This window comes from Procambarus clarkii, chromosome 83, assembly GCF_040958095.1.
Source record: "Procambarus clarkii isolate CNS0578487 chromosome 83, FALCON_Pclarkii_2.0, whole genome shotgun sequence".
Taxonomy (NCBI): Eukaryota; Metazoa; Arthropoda; class Malacostraca; order Decapoda; family Cambaridae; genus Procambarus; species Procambarus clarkii.
The window spans coordinates 806,071-830,104 of NC_091232.1; the positions used below are offsets into that span (position 1 = coordinate 806,071).

At 43.4% G+C, this 24,034-nt stretch overlaps 1 protein-coding gene across 9 annotated transcripts in view; it reads right to left on the minus strand.

Moving 5' to 3' along the window:
* Positions 1 to 24,034, minus strand: part of trh (PAS domain-containing protein trachealess) — a 1,432,279-nt gene that overhangs the window by 718,459 nt on the left and 689,786 nt on the right. The gene's annotated exons all lie outside the window — the stretch shown is intronic.

Sequence of the window (24,034 nt, forward strand, 5' to 3'; positions counted from 1 at the left end):
AGATCACACTAACGTGATGCATCAAATGAACAAATCCACAAGGGCAATCGTAGCTCAGTCGATTAAGGCAGTGTCTGGGATGCTCCCAGATGCAGGTTCGAACCCTCGTCACTGCCCTTGTGGATTAGTGTTTGGGGTTCTATCACCTGAGCAACATTCCAAGTATTACATGAACGTAGAATGAGACTAGTTACAAAATGGTAAGTCTGAAGGCATGACTCAACTTAAGAGCAATGTGATACGAACACACACACCTGCGGCACATATGTGCCTGGACCATGAATATGTGAATGTGAGGCGCATGTGTATACGAGGATGGCGGCCGGTGGTTTAAACGGTTTAAGTGGGCTTAACCGGGTCAACGCGAGCACATTCCCTCCCAGCCCGGCCTCATACCAGAATCCTTTGCCTTGTCTGAACCACCAGCCAACCCAATACAAGCTTTAGCGGGTCTAAAGCACGGCTTATCTGGGCTCTTTACGAACGTTTAAAAACGGACGGTGTCGATGTTATCGGGCGTGGAGAGGAGTTAGAGGGGGTGGAAGAACGTCTCCTGTGATTCAGTAATATCAGCACCAGGATCGTGACTGCGGGCTACTGAGGCAACTGGTGCAATACATCTCTCGCCAGTCTGTCATTGGCGGCCATATATGGAGGAGTGGCGGCCAGCGGCGGTGGCCAGCCGACCGCAGCACGGGCGGCCGCAGCAGCTGCTGCTGCTGCTGCTCTTGCCGCCACAACCACCAAAGCAGCCGCCGCCACAAGCACTAACGCACGCACAACACACTCATGTTGGTTTAAATGTTCTTTCATTCCTCATTCCTTCTCTCTCTCTCCCTCGAGTTCGTGTGTGAGTACTGGGAGGAGCCTGGCACCTGCCTAGTGGGGAGTAGTGACTAGTTATATCTCCTGAGTGGGGAGTATAGTGACTAGTTATATCTCCTGAGTGGGGAGTAGAGTGACAGGTTATACCTCCCTGAGTTGGGAGTAGTATATCAAAATATCGACGCATGTTGGGTTATGCCAAACCGCTTTGACCTTTTTCATCCCATCCTCCTGTTCTGGTGGTACTTACAGTAACCATGAGGACCATAGTATATATACCGACATACAACGAAATTAGAAAGTAGAAATCAGCACTATTGAGTTGGACAAACCGGAAAATTATTTTCTGCTTATGTTGCAAAGACAAACTAACCTAGCGTGACCGATGCAGAGAAAATGTCAATACTGCGGTGCTTTAAATTTTATTAATAGGGCGCATTTTTAGCGGATTGGTTAATTCTATTAAAAAATCAATGAATTAGGCAAGAAAACGGGTCGTACCATCGCCTCAGCAGGCAGGGAGGTGCCCCCCACCACCTCAGCAGGCAGGGAGGTGCCCCCCCCCCTCCCACCACCTCAGCAGGCAGGGAGGTGCCCCCCCCCTCCCACCACCTCAGCAGGTAGGGAGGTCCCCCCCCAACCACCTCAGCAGGCAGGGTGGAGGTGGCCGGCCCTCAGGAACACCCATCAAGAAGTGTGGGGAAAAAAACAGAATAATGAAAAAATATGGAGTTTACATGAAAAATAGTGATGTGAGCCTTCACACACGTTGTGTTGGACCTCAAGCTGGAGGCTGCGAGAGGGAGGGAGGGAGGGAGAGGGAGGGAGGGAGGGAGGGAGGGAGGGAGAGGGAGAGAGGGAGAGAGAGAGAGAGAGAGAGAGAGAGAGAGAGAGAGAGAGAGAGAGAGAGAGAGAGAGAGAGAGAGAGAGAGAGAGAGAGAGAGAGAGAGAGGGCGAGGGAGAGAGAGAGGGCGAGGGAGAGAGAGAGGGCGAGGGAGAGAGAGAGGGCGAGGGAAAGAGAGAGGGCGAGGGAAAGAGAGAGGGCGAGGGAGAGAGAGGGGGCGAGGGAGAGAGAGGGGGCGAGGGAGAGAGAGGGGGCGAGGGAGAGAGAGAGGGGGCGAGGGAGAGAGAGAGGGGGCGAGGGAGAGAGAGAGGGGGCGAGGGAGAGAGAGAGAGGGCGAGGGAGAGAGATAGAGAGGGAGAGAGATAGAGTGGGAGAGGGAGGGATATGGGACGGATTAGGGAGAGATAAGAAGAAGGATGAGGGGAGGGATAGAGAGAGGGATACATAAGAAATGGAAAAAAAGAGAAGCGAAGGAGGGAGAAAATGACGCAGGGATAGGAAGATATGAAGGGCAGATACTCCACACGAAAAAGAGACAAGACAATCACATGGACAATAAAATAAACAATACAATACACACATACAACGAAACGGGAACAAAAACAGAGATAATAGAGATAAAACAAAATAGAGGATAAACATTGAGAAATTATAAAATGAAGATGATAAAGTTGGTAAATGAAGAAGAATGGCAGAACAAGCAAAGGAAAAAACAGATATGCCAAATGATGCTGATATGACAGAGCAGTGAAGATAATTGATAACCATCTTGAGGTTATCTTGAGATGATTTCGGGGCTTAGTGCCCCTGCGGCCCGGTCCTCGACCAGGCCTCCACCCCCAGGAAGCAGCCCGTGATAGCTGACTAACTCCCAGGTACCTATTTAGTGCTAGGTAACAGGGCCATCAGGGTGAAAGAAACTCTGCCCATTGTTTCTCGCCGGTGCTTGAGATCGAACCCTGGACCACAGGATCACGTGACCAGTGTTCTGTCAGCTCAGCCGCCGACTCCATGACTATAATTATATACCACCTATATCTATCGCTCCACCAATATATTTTCCAGGTGATAGATATAGGTGGAGGTGATACATCTATACCTATATCACCTAAATCTATCGCTCCATCTATTCCTTATGTACAAATTCACCCATTTATGGTACAGTATAATAGGGGAACACTGTAATAAAATATGGTAGGAATATATTGTAACTAAAGGACAGGGTGAGATGTGTGTGAAAGAACAGTCTGCCGTCCACCTAGACAGACAGGGAAGCGTTCTGGCAGACAGGGAAAGAAACACAGCTGCAGACAGGCAAAAGGAGACTCGCCAATCCTTAAAAAAAAAATGCCTGTCAAGTTGTCAACCGCACATCAATCAAATAAAGAAATTAAGACAAAAACAAATCAACTTTAGTAACAACACGAACAATTAGGGACTCTCCTTCGAGACAAACTGTGAAAAACTCTTCGTAAAATCATTTATTGATTGCGACGGTAAATGTGCTATCGTTAGAAAAATATATTTGAGTGAAAAATGTGAGAGGATGAGTGCATGTGGGAGGTGGGGGATTGAGGGTATGTGGGAGGGGGGGGGGGTGAGTGCATGTGGGAGAGTGTGAGAGGACACACTCACAAGAGTTAGCGAGAAAGATGGAATGATATTTTATACTAACAAGACCCCCATCTTATCAGGGAGCCACTGATACAACAACCACCACCACCACCACTACCACCACTACCACTAGAGCACCAGCAGAGTACTACTCCTCTAGTGTTGCGAGGTGCGACTCCGTGCTGGTGGGAACACTCATTGGAGAATCACCCGGTAAGGCTCCCGTCCTCTGAGGAAGGTCCTTAACGTGACTATGATGGCCACTCGGCTCTGACCTTACCAGTTGTCACGTGTTTACACCTGACTGAGCACCTGTGACTTATCCCCCCCCCTCCTGTCTCTCTCTCTCTCTCTCTCTCTCTCTCTCTCTCTCTCTCTCTCTCTCTCTCTCTCTCTCTCTCTCTCTCTCTCTCTCTTTTGGGTGATGGGGTGGACGGTAGAGCGACGGTCTTACTTCATGTAGGTCGTGATGAACCGCGATCATCTTTTTGCACTATGGGCGATTAAACCTCATCCTCCTCCCATGCAGCGCATTCCCCCATCTCTCTCCCATACATCACATTCCCCATCTCTCCCATGCACCACATTCCCCCCCATCTCTCCCATGCACCACATTCCCCATCTCTCCCATGCAACAACATGTATTCACTACACACAAGATAGCAAGATAGCAAATCCTATCCTGAACCAGCTGTCATCATTTGCATGTAAAGACCAAAATGCAACTTTATCATGACGTCTGGCGTTAATGTTCAATTCGAACGCTCACCCGCAAACTTCATCGGCAATTATAATTAGAAATTAAAATAATCGACGTTCATCAAGAGAACAAACAACCATTTGCTTTCGAGTAACAGCGTTGCTTGTCGATGGAACGGCACTGCATAGCGTGCAATTACCAAGGTTTATCATTGAAGGTCTCAGAGAGCGGTAAAGCTACTTTTGTTTGAGGTCTGTGTACCACACATGCAGGTCTGTGTACCACACATGCAGGTCTGTGTACCACACATGCAGGTCTGTGTACCACACATGCAGGTCTGTGTACCACACATGCAGGTCTGTGTACCACACATGCAGGTCTGTGTACCACACATGCAGGTCTGTGTACCACACATACAGGTCTGTGTACCACACATGCAGGTCTGTGTACCACACATACAGGTCTGTGTACCACACATACAGGTCTGTGTACCACACATACAGGTCTGTGTACCACACATACAGGTCTGTGTTCCACATACCTGGTCATAGACCGGGACGAGAGGAGCAGGTAAATGCACACACGCACGCACGCGCGCGCGCGTACACACACACACACACACACACACACACACACACACACGTGGTGTAGGCTGACTCCATACACAGTTTCAAGTGTAGATATGATAGAGCCTAATAGACTCAGGAACCTGTACACCTGTTGATTGACGGTTGAGAGGCGGGAGCAAAGCTCGACCCCCACAAACACAACTAGGTGAGCACAACTAGGTGAATACACACACACACACACACACACACACACACACACACACACACACACACACACACACACACACACACACACACACAAACACACACACAAACACACACACACACACACCGTACAGTACATATACACACGCACAAGTTCTCACAGCTGAGTGGACAGCCTTGTGGGGCCGTAGTCCTAAGTGCCCTGATTTCGATTCCAAAACCAAATTGGCAGAGTTTTTTCACCTGATGGCTCTGTTCACCTAGCAGTAAATAGATACCTGGCAGTACCTATTTACTGCTAAACAGTTGTAAAACAGTAACGGTTTTAACTTTATACAATATATAGAAGATAGACTGGAGGAACACGTAATTAAATGAGTAACCACAAGAGTACATCGATAAGCTAACCCCAGTAAAGCAGAAAAGATAAAAAGAAAATGGGCTGACTGCATTTTCCGTGACTGCCAGAAAGTCTTTGACACTGCCACATACGCCAGATATTCAAGCTCGAGGAACATGCTGGTGAGGCAAGAAAAACACTGCAATTGAAGAAGAAATACTTGACTAACAGGAGGTAAAGTCACGTTAACTGAAAATTACAAGAAAATACTGATGGTAATTTATCCCTACAAACACACTATTTTCCGCTTGTTACAACTTGTAATAAAGTTGTTACATCATATTATGACGTTTGAATGACGTATTAGATCGTTGTTACAACCTGCTATATTGGTTGTTACAACTTGTTAGGAAGGAATTATCAGGAGTGAAAGCGCCAAGCCATTACGACTATATATAGCACTTGGAAGGGGTCAGGATAAGGATTTGGGATGGGACGAGGGGGAAGGAATGGTGCCCAGCCACTTGGACCGTCAGGGATTGAACACCGACCTGCATGATGCGAGACCGTTGCTCTACCGTCCAGCCCAAGTGGTTGGGTCAAACTTGTTAGGTGTTAAAACTTGTTGTAAAACGTTGTAACAACGTCGTAGTTTCGGCGTGTGTTTGGCGGGATATAGCAGCTATATCTCGTCAGAGATAGCGTAGATATCAAGTAGATATAATGACCAAGTATAGGCAGTGTACCGCAAAGGTCAATATGTTAGACTTACGTACACACTGAAAGACCTTCACTGATGCCAAGAGGCGAAAAAGATACCCACAGATATAAAACTCATATAAAAAGATACCCACAGATATAAAACTCATATAAAAGATACCCACAGATATAAAACTCATATAAAAGATACCCACAGATATAAAACTCGAATAAAAGATACCCACAGATATAAAACTCGAATAAAAGATACCCACAGATATAAAACTCGAATAAAAGATACCCACAGATATAAAACTCGAATAAAAGATACCCACAGATATAAAACTCGAATAAAAGATACCCACAGATATAAAACTCGAATAAAAGATACCCACAGATATAAAACTCATATAAAAGATACCCACAGATATAAAACTCGAATAAAAGATACCCACAGATATAAAACTCGAATAAAAGATACCCACAGATATAAAACTCGAATAAAAGATACCCACAGATATAAAACTCGAATAAAAGATACCCACAGATATAAAACTCGAATAAAAGATACCCACAGATATAAAACTCGAATAAAAGATACCCACAGATATAAAACTCGAATAAAAGATACCCACAGATATAAAACTCATATAAAAGATACCCACAGATATAAAACTCGAATAAAAGATACCCACAGATATAAAACTCGAATAAAAGATACCCACAGATATAAAACTCATATAAAAGATACCCACAGATATAAAACTCGAATAAAAGATACCCACAGATATAAAACTCGAATAAAAGATACCCACAGATATAAAACTCATATAAAAGATACCCACAGATATAAAACTCGAATAAAAGATACCCACAGATATAAAACTCGAATAAAAGATACCCACAGATATAAAACTCATATAAAAGATACCCACAGATATAAAACTCGAATAAAAGATACCCACAGATATAAAACTCGAATAAAAGATACCCACAGATATAAAACTCGAATAAAAGATACCCACAGATATAAAACTCGAATAAAAGATACCCACAGATATAAAACTCGAATAAAAGATACCCACAGATATAAAACTCATAAAAGATACCCACAGATATAAAACTCGAATAAAAGATACCCACAGATATAAAACTCATATAAAAGATACCCACAGATATAAAACTCGAATAAAAGATACCCACAGATATAAAACTCGAATAAAAGATACCCACAGATATAAAACTCGAATAAAAGATACCCACAGATATAAAACTCATATAAAAGATACCCACAGATATAAAACTCGAATAAAAGATACCCACAGATATAAAACTCGAATAAAAGATATCCACAGATATAAAACTCGAATAAAAGATACCCACAGATATAAAACTCGAATAAAAGATACCCACAGATATAAAACTCGAATAAAAGATACCCACAGATATAAAACTCATATAAAAGATACCCACAGATATAAAACTCGAATAAAAGATACCCACAGATATAAAACTCGAATAAAAGATACCCACAGATATAAAACTCGAATAAAAGATACCCACAGATATAAAACTCATATAAAAGATACCCACAGATATAAAACTCGAATAAAAGATACCCACAGATATAAAACTCGAATAAAAGATACCCACAGATATAAAACTCATATAAAAGATACCCACAGATATAAAACTCGAATAAAAGATACCCACAGATATAAAACTCGAATAAAAGATACCCACAGATATAAAACTCGAATAAAAGATACCCACAGATATAAAACTCGAATAAAAGATACCCACAGATATAAAACTCATAAAAGATAACCCTGACATGTGAAACTCATGTTTAAGAGATGAAGTTTTTCTGTCTTTAAACAAGAACGACATAACAAAAAAATATATGATAAAAATATTTAAAATTATAAAAACACCTCCAAAAAAAACTAATATTAAATAATATTAAGTTACGTATGAAATGTCACACTTATTTAAATATCACTGATAACCTACTTTAATTTCACTGTTGTGACACTTATAACATGCATTACAGTGACAAAAGTGCGAAATAGGCGCCACACAACAGAAAAATTAAGTGGGCAAGCAGCCTTACATTTCTTTATGCTTGCGCCGTAAAGTTTTGAGACTTTACAAGTCTTTCAAACACCCTCGTTTGGCTCTAACAATGTCATGCTGCTGTTTGAATCTCTCTGTATAACCTTTGTATAGGCTCCGTATACATTTGGATAAGCTCTTAGCCATAAGTTCATCAAAAGGGCCAAAGGTAACCGCTACTTACTAAGTGTATTAAGCTCTAGCCATTTGTGTGCTCGCTTAGTTACACAGGAGCTCTTCTAGGCACCCTGGAGCTCTTAGACACCCCCAGGATCTCTCCCAAGCACCCCAGGAGCTCTTAAACACCCCCAGGATCTCTCCCAGGCACCCCAGGAGCTCTTAGAGGCCCCCAAGAGCTCTCTTATGCACTCAGGAGCTCACGCACTTACCTGCACGAGAGCTGCCACACTTACCAGCTACTCTACACATCTCCCCACACTCACCTGCAAGGAAAAAATATAATGAAATAGGCAAACACCTCAATACAATGAACATTACGTAACATACATACGTTCGTATGTATGGTAACTCATAATATTAATTGAACCATTGCATAAATAATAATTTGCAAAAATTGAACGAATTTCCAATTGCAATGCTATTTACAAGAATTAAAAAAACCTAACTGCATTTTTTTAATAAATTTGGTTTTACGTGTTATCTTTTCGTTGCTTCAATACTCGCTTGCAATATGTGCATGCACATATTGTATGTGTGCACACTGACATGTGGATACACTTTCCCACATATGCTATTATACACTTACGTTCTCACATATATGTCAGTGTACCCTTTCCCTTCACATGTGTTAGTGTACCTTCCTTCTTGGCCAGCTAAGTCCTTCTCAGTTTCCTACACAATAAAGAGAGGTAGCACTTCACTCTTCACGCACCGGAACTCCTCAAACAGAGGTCCGGTAGCTTCGCTGGCCGGGGGTCCGGTAGCTTCGCTGGCCGGGGGTCCGGTAGAACCGCAGTGTAATGTAACTAAAGTCAGCTTCAAGCAGAATTTTAAAAAATGTGACGAAGGTGTTTTGCTTTTTTTTTACTTGTAGTGTGGAGTGACGTAGTTGGGGTCCGCCTTTAGCATGTTGGGAATACCAATTGTCTAGCTAAGGTTCTTCTTCACTGCGGCTTGGCTCGGCCCAGCGGCTCTTCATCTCAGCTCAGTCCAGCGGCTCTTCATCTCGGCTTACCTTCGATAATAAGTTACGCTTGGGCACTGCTAACCTTCGTTTGCATTGCTCCTGTCAAGGGTGGACGTTGTGTATAGTTCCACTGTGCTACTTGCAGGATAATGCTCACTACAAGATGCGGCGTCTTCACTGGCTTGGTAGGAGCTACGGTCTCTCGCTAAAGGTTGAGATCGACCAAAAGGCAGTCCAGTGTGTGTAAGATGACGACCGATAGGTTGAGCACAAGGCGTTGATGTTCAAGGAACGATGATTGCAGCCGGAGAGATATGAGAGGGGGAGGGGAGGATGAGGACAAGATAAGAATAAACTTTATATCGCCCTACAGATGTACCCTACATCATGCGCATTAGCCCAAAAAAAAAAACTAAAAGAATCGACTGAGATCACATATTGAAAGTTGGGACTTCGAAGGATAGATGTATGGATACGAGATATTATGATGGATAGAAAGAGGTGAATGTGGATGTGCAAATGAGCGTTCAACACAAGTGCAAGCAGACTGTCTCCAGATGTTGCGTTGTCTGCATTATGCATTTTAGAGAAGATCGCATATACCGTCAGTGCAACCCGTCCTCCTAATACCACGTCGCATTTTGACGTATATTTTATCTACGGCCAAAAACTGTCGTAATGTTAAATGGTAGAGGCTCGCGAAATTGGCATATTATTCCGTTTTCTGTGCGTGAATCTATACACCAGTTGTGTACACCATCTGTACACTTTAGTAAATGGAATGCACTAGGAAGTGATGTGGTGGAGGGTGACTCCATACACAGTTTCAAATGTAGATATGATAGAGCCCAGTAGGCTCAGGAATCTGTACACCAGTTGATTGACAGTTGAGAGGCGGTACACACACACACACACACACACACACACACACACACACACACACACACACACACACACACCTCGCATAAGGGCGTCACTGTCTCTGTTGAAGAGAACCTATCACCCGTCAATCTTAATAAGTTATTCAAATAGCTTTCTTTTACAAGTAAGACATTAGGGTCATCTTCCCCTCTCCTGGTGGGGAAGATGATGTGTGTTGGAGGCACCGCAACATACATCAAGTCCACCACCACCATGGTGGGTCGTCCATCCCACCACCACCATGGTGGGTTGTCCGAGCCCACCACCACCATGGTGGGTCGTCTATCCCACCACCACCATGGTGGGTTGTCCGAGCCCACCACCACCATGGTGGGTCGTCTATCCCACCACCACCATGGTGGGTCGTCCGAGCCCACCACCACCATGGTGGGTCGTCCGACCCACCACCACCACTAGCAATATGGTGGGCTGTCTACCCCTATTGCCAGCATTAGTAATTAGGTTCTTGTTCATCCATCGTACACCATCAATTAAGTGGAGACTCGCGGAGCCCACCATGGCAAGAGGAGAAGCCGTAAGACCAGCTAACTTCTCCAACGTTTAAAGTAATATGATTAATGATCCACTGAGTCCGACATATTCCCCTTCCTTCACCACTTAGGATTTCTCTTCATAATATACCTGTAAGTGATAGCTGGATTTTCTTGCACACACATCCTGTCCTTAACAAAAATTTAGGTACACATTTTTGTTGCATTTTATATTATATATATATATATATATATATATATATATATATATATGTCGTACCTAGTAGCCAGAACGCAATTCTCAGCCTACTCTGCAAGGCCCGATTTGCCTAATAAGCCAAGTTTTCATGAATTAATGTTTTTTCGACTACCTAACCTACCTAACCTAACCTAACCTAACTTTTTCTGCTACCTAACCTAACCTAACCTATAGAGATAGGTTAGGTTAGGTTAGGTAGGGTTGGTTAGGTTCGGTCATATATCTACGTCTTTTTTAACTCCAATATAAAAGAATTGACCTCATACGTAATGAAATGGGGAGCTTTATCATTTCATACGAAAAAAAATTAGAGAAAATATATTAATTCAGGAAAACTTTGCTTATTAGGCAAATCGGGCCTTGCATAGTAGGCGGAGAAGTGCGTTCTGGCTACTAGGTACGACATATATATATATATATATATATATATATATATATATATATATATATATATATATATATAACTGAAAACTCACACCCCAGAAGTGACTCGAACCCATACTCCCAGAAGCAACGCATCTGGTATGTACAAGACGCCTTAATCCACTTGACCATCACGACCGGACATAATGAGGTGATAGCCGAGGCTATTTGAACCACCCCACCGCCGGCACTCGGATAGTTATCTTGGGCATAGCATTTTACCAAATCACCAAATTTGGGCATTTTACCAAATGCCCAAGATAACTATCCGAGTGCCGGCGGTGGGGTGGTTCAAATAGCCTCGGCTATCACCTCATTATGTCCGGTCGTGATGGTCAAGTGGATTAAGGCGTCTTGTACATACCAGATGCGTTGCTTCTGGGAGTATGGGTTCGAGTCACTTCTGGGGTGTGAGTTTTCAGTTGCATATGTCCTGGGGACCATTCAGGCTTGTTCGCATATATATATATATATATATATATATATATATATATATATATATATATATATATATATATATATATATATATATATGTCATTTAGTGTGAGAAAGGTCAGTACGAAAACACAAAATATTAATGACAAAATGTAACATAGCACACACATTAATTACAGAAAATGCATATATATAAATCGACCATTACTTTGTTTGTTTTGCAACTACTACGGTTGGGCACTTCTGGCATTTGTTTCCGTCAAGATTCTCTTCTCGGAATATGGTGGGATCGAACACTCGTCACCGCAGTTGTTGAAGGTAGAACCTATTGATCCAGAGATGCGAGTTCCATTGTAAAAAGACTTTCTCGTCATGTCAGTAACCTCATCAGTTGGTCAAGAAAATCTGATGTCAGTCCCAATCGACGCCTTACCTTCGACAACGTAGCCTGTCAATCCTTGGCGCAGTCAATACCTTCCTCACTCCAAGCTGTCAATGGCCTGTCAACATCTCTCCTACCTTCGACAACCCAGCCTGTCAATACCTTCCTCACTCCAAGCAGTCAATACCCTGTCAACCTCTCTCCTGCCTCCTTCCTAAACGCTTCATGTCTTACGATCTTCTAACACTCCTCACCCCATCTTGGCGCTGATAACACCTACACCACCCCGCCTACACCCCCGTGTACACACTTGCTATCTTATCCAACAATGTCAAGGCCGTGTCGAGGAGGCTGCTGGACCCGACGGCATCACTGGCAATGATCTGGCAAAATACGCTGCCGAGGAGACCAAACGCCGACAAGCAACTGTGTTCCTCGACTCGTTTAACAAAGCAAAAGAAACCCAGTATAATGCAGAAGAAAACGAGCATTATGCCCGCGAACAGGAAGAAAACGAGCATTATGCCCGCGAACAGGAAGAAAATGACACATTATGCCCGCGAACAGGAAGAAAATGACACATTATGCCCGCGAACAGGAAGAAAATGACACATTATGCCCGCGAACAGGAAGAAAATGACACATTACGACCGCGAACAAGAAGAAAACGACACATTATGCCCGCGAACAAGAAGAAAACGACACATTATGCCCGCGAACAAGAAGAAAACGACACATTATGCCCGCGAACAAGAAGAAAACGACACATTATGCCCGCGAACAAGAAGAAAATGACACATTATGCCCGCGAACAAGAAGAAAATGACACATTATGCCCGCGAACAGGAAGAAAATGACACATTATGCCCGCGAACAAGAAGAAAACGACACATTATGCCCGCGAACAAGAAGAAAATGACACATTATGCCCGCGAACAGGAAGAAAATGACACATTATGCCCGCGAACAGGAAGAAAATGACACATTATGCCCGCGAACAAGAAGAAAACGACACATTATGCCCACTAACAAGAAACATATATTTCGTCATGCCTAAAGTAATGCAAAACTGCCACACAGTATTATATAACTAGGACTCTCTCTCTCACAGCACTACATACCATCTACGTGAGACCACTGCTTAAGCATGCAGCGCCAGCATGGAGCCCTAGAATAAAAAAAATGTAGAAACACGATGTTAAACTAAAGGAACTCACCCTATCATCGCTTGAAATGAGAAGAATCAGAGACATGATCGAGACACTCAAGATACTTATTGGCACAATACATATAAGATGTTTAGCATAATTTAGAACAATATATGACAAGTCAAATTAGCTACGGGTGGGTGTAGGAATTTTGTCAGTGCGTGGGTAAAATACTGAGAGAGTTAGGTGGTAGCGAGGCTGACCCCCATACACCAGAAGGTCAACAACCAAAATGTTACGGTTCCGACAACAGGTGGAGTTAGGGTAGCCTGCTTAGTTTAGGACAGCCAGGAAGACTTTAACACAGTGCCCCGAAGGAGACTAGTGCACACTTGTGGGCAACAATGAAGGAAAGTGAAGATTCTGCAGAAGATGAAAGCAGAAGATGAGGGAGATGGAAGGTGCAACAGTAGATGACTTTAGTTCGACCAACAACGCTGTAAATGCTTCACCCACGTACTACAAATACAAATAATCGTCAACAGACCCTAAAGACCTAACCTAACCAATGCCTAAATATGCCCAGTATGCTAATATATAATAATATTAATTTATATTTGAGAAAACTCCTATTTTGAATGAACAGAATGTTAAAAATTGATGAATGCGTCTTTGGGGTCGACCGCTGGATGGAATGGACTTGGTCTGAGGACGGGTTGGTATAGTGACTCCTGGCTGGCTAGGTTCGAATCCTCGAGGGGTCGTATTGTATTTAGTGATCTATAGCTTCGAGATCATTCTACATCTTTATATATATATATATATATATATATATATATATATATATATATATATATATATATATATATATATATATATATATATATAATTATTAAATATGACCGAAAAAGTAAGATTAATAATTCTAACACGAATTTTCTCAATCTTTCGTACATTACGCTTCACTGTTGGAGGTAAATCAAAAATTAATTCTCCAAAATTCATTTTTATTTCTAGTCTGACGCGACACGGGCGCGTTTCGTAAAACTTATTACATTTTCAAAGACTTTAGTTCACAAATACACAACTGAATAGAACTTACGTATCTCCGATTTTATATCTACATTTGAGTGAGGTGGGAGGGGTGATGTGGCATTAACACAAGACAGAACAAGAGGGGATATTAATAGGGTATTAAAAGTATCAACACAAGACAGAACACAAACAATGGGTATTGAATAGAAGTGTTTGTAGAAAGCCTATTGGTCCATATTTCTTGATGCTTCTATATTGGAGCGGAGTCTTGAGGTGGGTAGAATTCTACCCACCTCAAGACTCCGCTCCAATATAGAAGCATCAAGAAATATGGACCAATAGGCTTTCTACAAACACTTCTATTCAATACCCATTGTTTGTGTTCTGTCTTGTGTTGATACTTTTAATACCCTATTAATATCCCCTCTTGTTCTGTCTTGTGTTAATGCCACATCACCCCTCCCACCTCACTCAAATGTAGATATAAAATCGGAGATACGTAAGTTCTATTCAGTTGTGTATTTGTGAACTAAAGTCTTTGAAAATGTAATAAGTTTTACGAAACGCGCCCGTGTCGCGTCAGACTAGAAATAAAAATGAATTTTGGAGAATTAATTTTTGATTTACCTCCAACAGTGAAGCGTAATGTACGAAAGATTGAGAAAATTCGTGTTAGAATTATTAATCTTACTTTTTCGGTCATATTTAATAATATATGTCTACAGGAAAGACTGCTACCAAAATATACTAATATATATATATATATATATATATATATATATATATATATATATATATATATATATATATTATATATATATATATAATATATATATATATATATATAATATATATATATATATAATATATATATATATATATATATATATATATATATATATATATATATATATAATATATATATATATATATATAATATATATATATATATATATATATATATATATATATATATATATATATATATATATATATATATATAATATATATATATATATATATATATAAAATAATATATATATATATATATATATATATATATATATATATATATATATATATATATAAACACACACACACTTCCCTGCAGTTTAGTGGGTGAAGTAGTAACGGGTGTTGCAACAGTTGCATTAAGAAAACATATGCATGTGCAGGATGATCACTGCAGGGTGTGCAAGAGCTCTCTCACACTGTCGGGACCGCGTTCAATATTTCTAATGATCTTCACTACATTATCTCCACCTGATGCCCAAGAAGATTTCCACTGTTTTCAAGAGTTCTGGCGGTTTTAGCATAATTTCTCAAGTACTGCTACACATGATTTAATATTTTGTTTTTAATATATAATTTTTAATATTTTTGTACTTTGTACCTACCACTTTCCTGCTCACCGTACGTTGTGTACTGTTTAGTTTTACACATGTTTTCTGCCAGGTGTGTGTGACAGGTTGTTGACGGGGCGTCTTAAGCTTAACTAGTTTTTAGATTAAAAAACAGAGGGAGAGGTAATAACACGCAAACAAGCAGGCAGACAGTGACAGACAAGCAGGCACACACACACACACACACACACACACACACACACACACACACACACACACACACACACACACACACACACACACACAGAGTGGTGGAAGGCGTGCACATGAAGACAAAGAGGCGTGGGTCCTCGCTAGCATGATTATGACTACATATATGTAGATCTGATGGGTGTCACCGTATAGGTGTCGACGATGGCAGACACTCATGTGAGCGCGTCTGTGTAGACTATTTGTGTCTGCAGAATCGAGCTATTAGTTCTTGGACCCCGCCTTTCAAATCAAAATATTTTTCCTCTATTATATCTATTACATATATTTCTCTCTAACACACACAGACACACATCCCCAGGAATCAGCCCGTAGCTGCTGTCTAACTCCCAGGTACCTATTTACTGCTAGGTGAACAGGTGCATTCAGAGTGAATGAAAATCTGCCCATTTGTTTCAGCCGGGAATCAAACCCAAGTGCTCAGGATTACAAGTACCAATTGCTGTCCACTCAGCCACAGCCCCCGACTGTGTGTGTGTGTGTGTGTGTGTGTGTGTGTGTGTGTGTGTGTGTCCATATTCACCTAGTAATATTGAGTGTTATCATGTTATTCATATATTTCTATGGACTAGTAGAACAAGATGGAGTTTGCCATAGCAATGAATCTAACAGCCTGCTTGACCAGGCCACCAACCAGGAGACCGGGCCGCAGGGACGTTGATCCGCGGAACCGAGACGCGAGGTAACTCATAACCCAGACCTTCGGAGGAAAGGCTTGCTCAGCCTCACTCCCTTTCCACTCTTGAGCTTCCGACGGAAGTGAGCCCCTGAGAACAAATCCACAAGGGCCGTGACGAGGATTCGTACCTGCGTCCGAGAGTATCTCAGAGCCCCTGTGCTCAACACTGGACACATCACTACAGTGTGTATACAGTGGGTCGGAAACTATACGACTCTATAGCACTTGTAAGGGGGGTCAGGATAATGATTTGGGATGGAACGGGAGTAAGGAACGGTGTCCAACCACTTGGACGGTCGGGGATTGAACGCCGCCCTGCATGAAGCGAGACCGTCGCTCTACCGTCCAGTCCAAGAGACGAACTCGGTGGAAACTGCTCGTTCACACCCCATATTGATCTCGTGTCGTTGTGCTTAATAAAAATGAAGACATGATGACTACACCACTCATTACAAACTGAAGAAACGACGACGTTTCGGTCCGTCGTGGACCATTTTCAAGCCGAAACGTCGTCGTTTTTTTGACACATTTCTTTGAAGTTTAGTTTGGTCATACACTCTCAAGCGCCGTCCTCGCCCCCTTGCGGCCAACTTGCCAAGTTTGGAATCGAGACTATTTTTCCTGGGTGTACGGATTAATATAGCCTTTGTGAGGCGCTAACAGCTTTCCAATGCGTTCTTTTGATCTATTGTGGATTATAGAGAATTATTGTGGACAAGGATGTCTCAGAGGAGGTATAATTCTTGTGTGTAAACATGATTTATATATTTTCTGGTGCATAATATTGTGCTCTAGCTGTGTATACTTGGAGAGCAGTCATCGTTATAATACACATATATATACAGGGTGGTATATTATCTCGTATATTACGATTAGTATAGCGAGTATTACCACATTGGTCCCAGTGGTTATCTTGAGGTTATCTTGAGATGATTTCGGGGCTTTTAGTGTCCACCCGCGGCCCAGTCCTCGACCAGGTCTCCACCACCAGGAAGCAGCCCGTGACAGCTGACTAACACCCAGGTACCTATTTTACTGCTAGGTAACAGGGGCATAGGGTGCAAGAAACTCAGCCCATTGTTTCTCGCCGGCGTCCGGTATCGAACCCGGGACCACAGGATCACAAGTCCAGTGTGCTGTCCGCTCGGCCGACCGGCTCTCCAAACCAATTTTGATGATTGGTGATAATTAAATTGGTGATAAACCAATTATTTAGCATAAACTGAGAATTGTGATGGGCAAGAATCTTTGTTTTTTATTACGTTATCTTTCTCAATTTTGTTTTCAAGTGACACAGTGATTAATAGTAATATTCGCGCGATCATGAGTAATATCGTATGAGCCAGTGATCAATATAAATGAGGTGGATTTCTCAGATATATTACTCAAGAGAGCCGTGAGGTGAAGCCTCGCGGGGGCTTCAAACCGTTGTAGTGTATCTAGAAACCTTTATACAATTACCCTTATTCATACAGCACATGGCGAAAGAGGAAGACAGTCCAAGGGTGCCACCCACATAAAGCCAAACCTCCCGTGCCAAACATGGCAACAGAGGCACTGTAAAGGGTGCCACCCACAGTGACATCATCTTTATATCAGCCAAATTACCTCTCTACATGCTTTCCTTTATATCATATAATATTCAGGAACAACATTAACATTGTACACAAATATTATCACTGATCACAGTAACTATAAAGTTAACAATATTCAGTATTAATCCACCAACTACACACCAAGTTGTCGTTGGAGAGACGGAGTATTGTCGTGTCCTTGTGCCTAGATACCGTCACCTTGCCCGTGTCCTTGTGCCTAGATACCGTCAGTGTCCGTGTCCTTGTCAGTGTTCATCTAATTGGTCTAGATGAAATTAGCTGGGAGGAAGGAGGAAGGATAGGACGGAGGATAGGAGGGTAGAAAGGAGGATGGAAAGGTAGGACAGGAGAGGAAGGTAGAACAGGGTGGAAGAGTAGGAGCCAGGATCAGATGATAGGAGACAGGATCAGATGGTAGGATAAGATGGACGAGCCGTAAGCATCCACGGGTTGCATTTCATCCACTGTAGGTTAACCACTGTCACAGAGGCTGCAGGTCGACTTGTCTGTGTATACAATTACCCACAAAATACAGGTCAACGCGTGTGAAACTGTTTTACCCTCCGGGGCTGAGACTTAAACATGACGCCGGCGGGCGGAGATGCCGGGTGCTCCGCAACGAGATGCTGGAGAGCGGAGAACTGGGGACACAGGATGCTGGTGGCCGGAGATGCTGGATGTGGCCGGACGCGAAAACTAATTTAAATACCGAGCCATATACGTGGCCCAAGAAGCACGCTGAAGCTCACATCATCTGCTGCCCAACCACTTTGGCCGATAATTGCTAATCTGAAATTGCACGCCACTATATGTACCTATAAATCCGGCTAAATGAGGTATCACACACCTTCCCTCCCCTCCCTGACCCTTGCAACATTATCCACCTTCACCTACTGGGCATGGAAGACAGAAAAGATAAGGGAGATATGATCACAATGTACAAAATACTCAGCGTAACCGAGAGGAAAAATCATTTGTATTCGAAGGTACACAAAGCGGGGGGGGGGGGGGGGGGGACAGGTGGAAACTAGGGCCCGTATGAACCACAGGGATGTTAGAAATGACCTCTTTACTGTAAAGTTGTAAATGGAATAAACTAGGGGTTGAAGGGGGTGGAGAAAGACTTCATTCATGAACTTCATTGTATAAATGAAAGAAATATGAGACCGAGACACCAAGAATTTCTGACATGTTATTTTGTGTGCTACAGTCGCCGCTTAACCTTAAAGAACATTTATCCCCCTCTCTATAATACGCATATTCCAGTGAGAGGAAATGAAGTGAAAGTCCTTTTGGGCTGATCGTGTTCCTACGATCGTTATTCTGACTGAGACACGAAGTGTACTCATGGAGGCTGTCATCTGCCTCAGCTTCCTTCCCAGGTGACACTTATCTTCCTCCAAGACAACTTGAAGGAAGATAACCTCCCCTCTGAGGGTGTTGTTACACAGGTTCATCACGTGACTTAATACACTCGTCTTTATCATTGAACGATTACTGGCCATTACTTCCGCTAATGATGGCGTCTTATATATAACACCGTCTCCATCAAATGCTCGATTGCTTCAACTCTGTTCCCTCTCTCCACAACCCGTCCACGATACAGCCCACGAACCAAGCCACCACAATACAGCCCACGACCCAAGCCACCACGATACAGCCCACGAACCAAGCCACCACGATACAGCCCACGAACCAAGCCACCACGATACAGCCCACGAACCAAGCCACCACGATACAGCCCACGAACCAAGCCACCACGATACAAGACGGTCGCAGCGTACAGGTAAATTATCAAAAATACACCACTAGCCGGGGCTAGATCTTTACACCGGGCATTGCGGTATCGAACCCTTGCACTAGCCTTTACTTAAAGTCTGTTGCGCCAAGCCGAGCCGCGATGACCCGATATTTACCTGTATTCGTAACTTGGCTTGGTATAATCTTTGATCAAAATGTTGCATGTAAGCGGCATTAAGAGTAACATGGCCGCCGCCGCGTTAATTCCACGCTCCTGGAGATGTAGAGGCGATATTTTCCAGCACTTGTATAATCATATATAATTCTATCCTCACACAACGCCAGCTGTGTGCGGCGGCTCAGCCAGGAGGTCCAGGGCTCTCAGACCCGTACACATAACTTGATGCTGGGTGGGGTGGGGTGGGTGGGGTCTTGTGGGGTGGGGGTGGTGGGGTTATGGTGGTGATGGGGGTGTGGTGGGGGTATGGTGGTGGTGGGGGTGTGGTAGTGGTGGGGGTGTGGTGGTGGTGGCAGTGAAGATGTTGGAACTCGCCTATCAGTGTCTAAGCAGGAATGAGGTGTAGCTCCTCAGGCCCCGCCTGGCAGCCTTGTTGTACCTGGTGCGTTACAAGTTAACAATTCTTACGTTCAAATTCTTTCTCGAATATGGACTTAAAGTTGTGGATGGAGGTGGCTTCCACAACTTCTTCCTTCAGTGCATTCCTCTTTTTGAACACGTGCACTGGGTATGAATATTTTCTAAAATTCCTTCGGTTCATTTCCATCTTCCACCTGTGTCGTGTTCTACTTTCTATTAATTTGAAGAAGCTGTCATTATCCCCCTCATTATCTTGTATGATGTAATCATATCCCCTCTGTTCCTTATATCTTCTCGGATTGTAGCATTTAGTTCCACTAGATTATTCTCGTAGCTTAACCCTCTTAGCTCTGGAGCCAATCTTGTTACAAAACTTTGTACGCTACCATTTTGGTTTTATGCCTCACAAGGTGTGGATTCCATCCAGGTTCTGCATAGTCCAGTATTTGTCTAACAAAATGTTGTATAGATTGCCTTGAAGGAGTCCTGATTTAGTTTTGTAAACGTTGTTCCTATATTTGCCAGCGTCTCATTTGCTGCTGATGTTAACCTGTGTGTGTGTTCCTCCGGTGTTAGTGTTGGAACTATATCCACTTCCAAACCTTACTGTCTTTCTAATTCCTTTAGTTGTCTTTCCCCTTATGATGTAGATGCCTCCTGGTCTCCTCTCTCCCATCTTCATTACCATTCAATTAGTGGAATTGAATTCTAGTTTGACCACGCCTGGAGTTTCTCTAAGTCCTCATGTAACCGCCATCTGTTTTTACATTTCTCATGAGCATTGCATCATCTGTAAACATTGACATTTCTGAGCTCATAACCTCGGGAAGGTCGTTCACATATATTAGGAACAGCAGCGGTGCCAGGACAGAGCCTTGTGGGACCCCACTTGTTATATTCCTACAGTATGAAACCTCCTCTGTGTGAATCTGCTTTCTACTTCAGGTACTTTCTTACCCAGTTCAATGTTTTCCCAGTTGTCCCAGCCTGCCTCTCCATCCTGTACACCACCTCCATAAGTGTCAAATGCTTTTTGACAAGTTAGGAAAATACAATCTACCCAGCCTTCTTTTCCCATCTTATTTTAGTAACCTTGTCAAGCACAACTTTCCTTTCGTGTATCCATGTTGACCTTTTCCTTATAATTGGTCCTCTCCAGATGCTTCCCTTTCTCTAACTAATTACTTTCTCCAGCACGTACACGGAATTGTCAATGAGACCAGCGAACAACCCAGCGGGTTTTCTTCCTATTGGGGAGTGTTGTACATGCTGCTATGGCAGTATGTCCACTCACAGGATGAGTGGCGCTACCCAATAAACACGCCCCTCGGGGCAAAATTTAAACCAGTCAGTAATTTAGTGCCTCCTTTCTATCACATTTTTTAGTATATGGACTACGTTTGCATTTTCCCAGATTTCTGAAAGGTGTTTTATTACAAATTTCAGATAATGGATGAGAAAAGTACTTCTGCAGCCTCCTACAGCATCCATGGTGAGATTAGGTCTCGACCCATTGACCTTATCACATCCAGCTCCTCCAGGTGTCTTCTTATCTCTTGTAGAGTAACTACAATGTCATCCATTGTTTCTTCCAGCCTTTTATCTCATAACCTTACTTAGTCCACGCTGGTTCTTCTATAAAGACATGAAAAAATATATTGAGGTGGCATTGGTGACGGTGGTGTTGGTGGTGATGGTGGTGGTGTTGGTGGTGGTGGTGGTGGTGGTGGTGGTGGTGGTGGTGGTGGTGGTGGTGGTGGTGGGGAGGTGGGGGTGGGGGGGGGTGGGGGGGGGGTGGGGGGGGTGGTGTTGGTGGTGGGGGTGGTGGTGGTGGGGGGGGGGATGGTGGTGGTGGTTGTAGTGGCTGAACGACCTCACTGCTGTTAGGAGTGTGTGTGATACTCTGGTGATACCACACAAGCTGCAGCGTGCCTCAACAGTTTAGTTTCACTGTAAACGCCTGATAACTTGAGGAATTTGCTTAGGAAGGCTACATAATAATATCACATTAAAGGCTGACTGGCTGGCTGTCTAGCTGACTGACTGGCTGTCTAGCTGGCTGGCTGGCTGGCTGCCTGGCTGGCTGACTGGCTGGCTGTCTGACTGACTGTCTAGCTGGCCGGCTGGCCGAGAGGCAGGCAAGGCAGGCAAGACACACACACGTGAGCACACAAAAATATTAACCTTTCGGAAATAACATTATCAGCAACTACAATACAAATTTAACAATGATTATAATAAAGAGAAGTAACACCAATACAAACAGGTAAAAAACCTCGCCTGAGCAACATCGCCTCGCACCGAGCCAAAGAAAATAGGAGTTGATGTTGCGAGGACCAATCAGAAGTCTGGGAGACTGAACACGTCACTGGCAGCCAGCCAATACCAGCTCCGGAACTCCCTCCCGCCCTCCACAACCATTTGTTTTGTTTTTAATCCTTGACTCAGTTGAATCCTTTTATTATAAACACGAAACTGAAATTGTCATAGCATTGTTTATTTTAGAGAGAGAGAGAGAGAGAGAGAGAGAGAGAGAGAGAGAGAGAGAGAGAGAGAGAGAGAGAGAGAGAGAGAGAGAGAGAGAGAGAGAGAGAGAGAGAGAGAGAGAGAGAGAGAGAGAGAGAGAGAGAGAGAGAGAGAGAGAGAGAGAGAGAGAGAGAGAGAGAGACAGAGAGAGAGAGACAGAGAGAGAGAGACAGAGAGAGAGAGACAGAGAGAGAGAGAGAGAGACAGAGAGAGAGAGAGACACAGGGAGAGAGAGAGACACAGGGAGAGAGAGAGAGTATTCTGCTTATGGAAGGTCGTAGGTGGAGTGACACTGGCATATTTATTATCGATATATTTTTTAAAGGCACGTGGACACTCGGGCGGCTGAGGCTGTGATTGATGGTTACCCAGGGTGGCGCGCGCGTGTGTGTGTGTGTGTGTGTGTGTGTGTGTGTGTGTGTGTGTGTGTGTGTGTGTGTGTGTGTGTGTGTGTACTTACCTAATTGTGCTTGCGGGGGTTGAGCTCTGGCTCTTTGGTCCCGCCTCTCAACTGTCAATCAACTGTTTACTAACTACTTTTTTTCCACACCACACACACACACACACACACACACACACACACACACACACACACACACACACACACACCAGGAAGCAGCCCGTGACAGCTGACTAACACCCAGGTACCTATTTTACTGCTAGGTAACAGGGGCATAGGGTGAAAGAAACTCTGCCCATTGTTTCTCGCCGGCGCCCGGGATCGAACCCGGGACCACAGGATCACAAGTCCAGTGTGCTGTCCGCTCGGCCGACCGGCTTGTTCTCCAGGTGAGAACAAGCCTGTCCCACAAGCTCTGTGTCTCGGTCTAGCCTCCGTCTACTTTCCTTGACAATTTAATCAATAATTTACAGGTAAACATAGGGGCCAAACAGTCAACACCAGGCTACAGGGCTTCGAACCCATTCGACTGATTGCTCCTATTAATCTCGGCCACCCGAGCCCCTCACACTGCTCCTCTGCGGCATCGTAGCAGGTGTGTAGTATACCTGACTTTCACCTTGGATGTCGGCATTTACACTCTAATACTGCTGGGCTACAAGCCTGTAGTTCAGTTCGTTTTCTATGAGCGGAATATAGTGTATGTATGTGGTTTACAGTATAAGTATTTT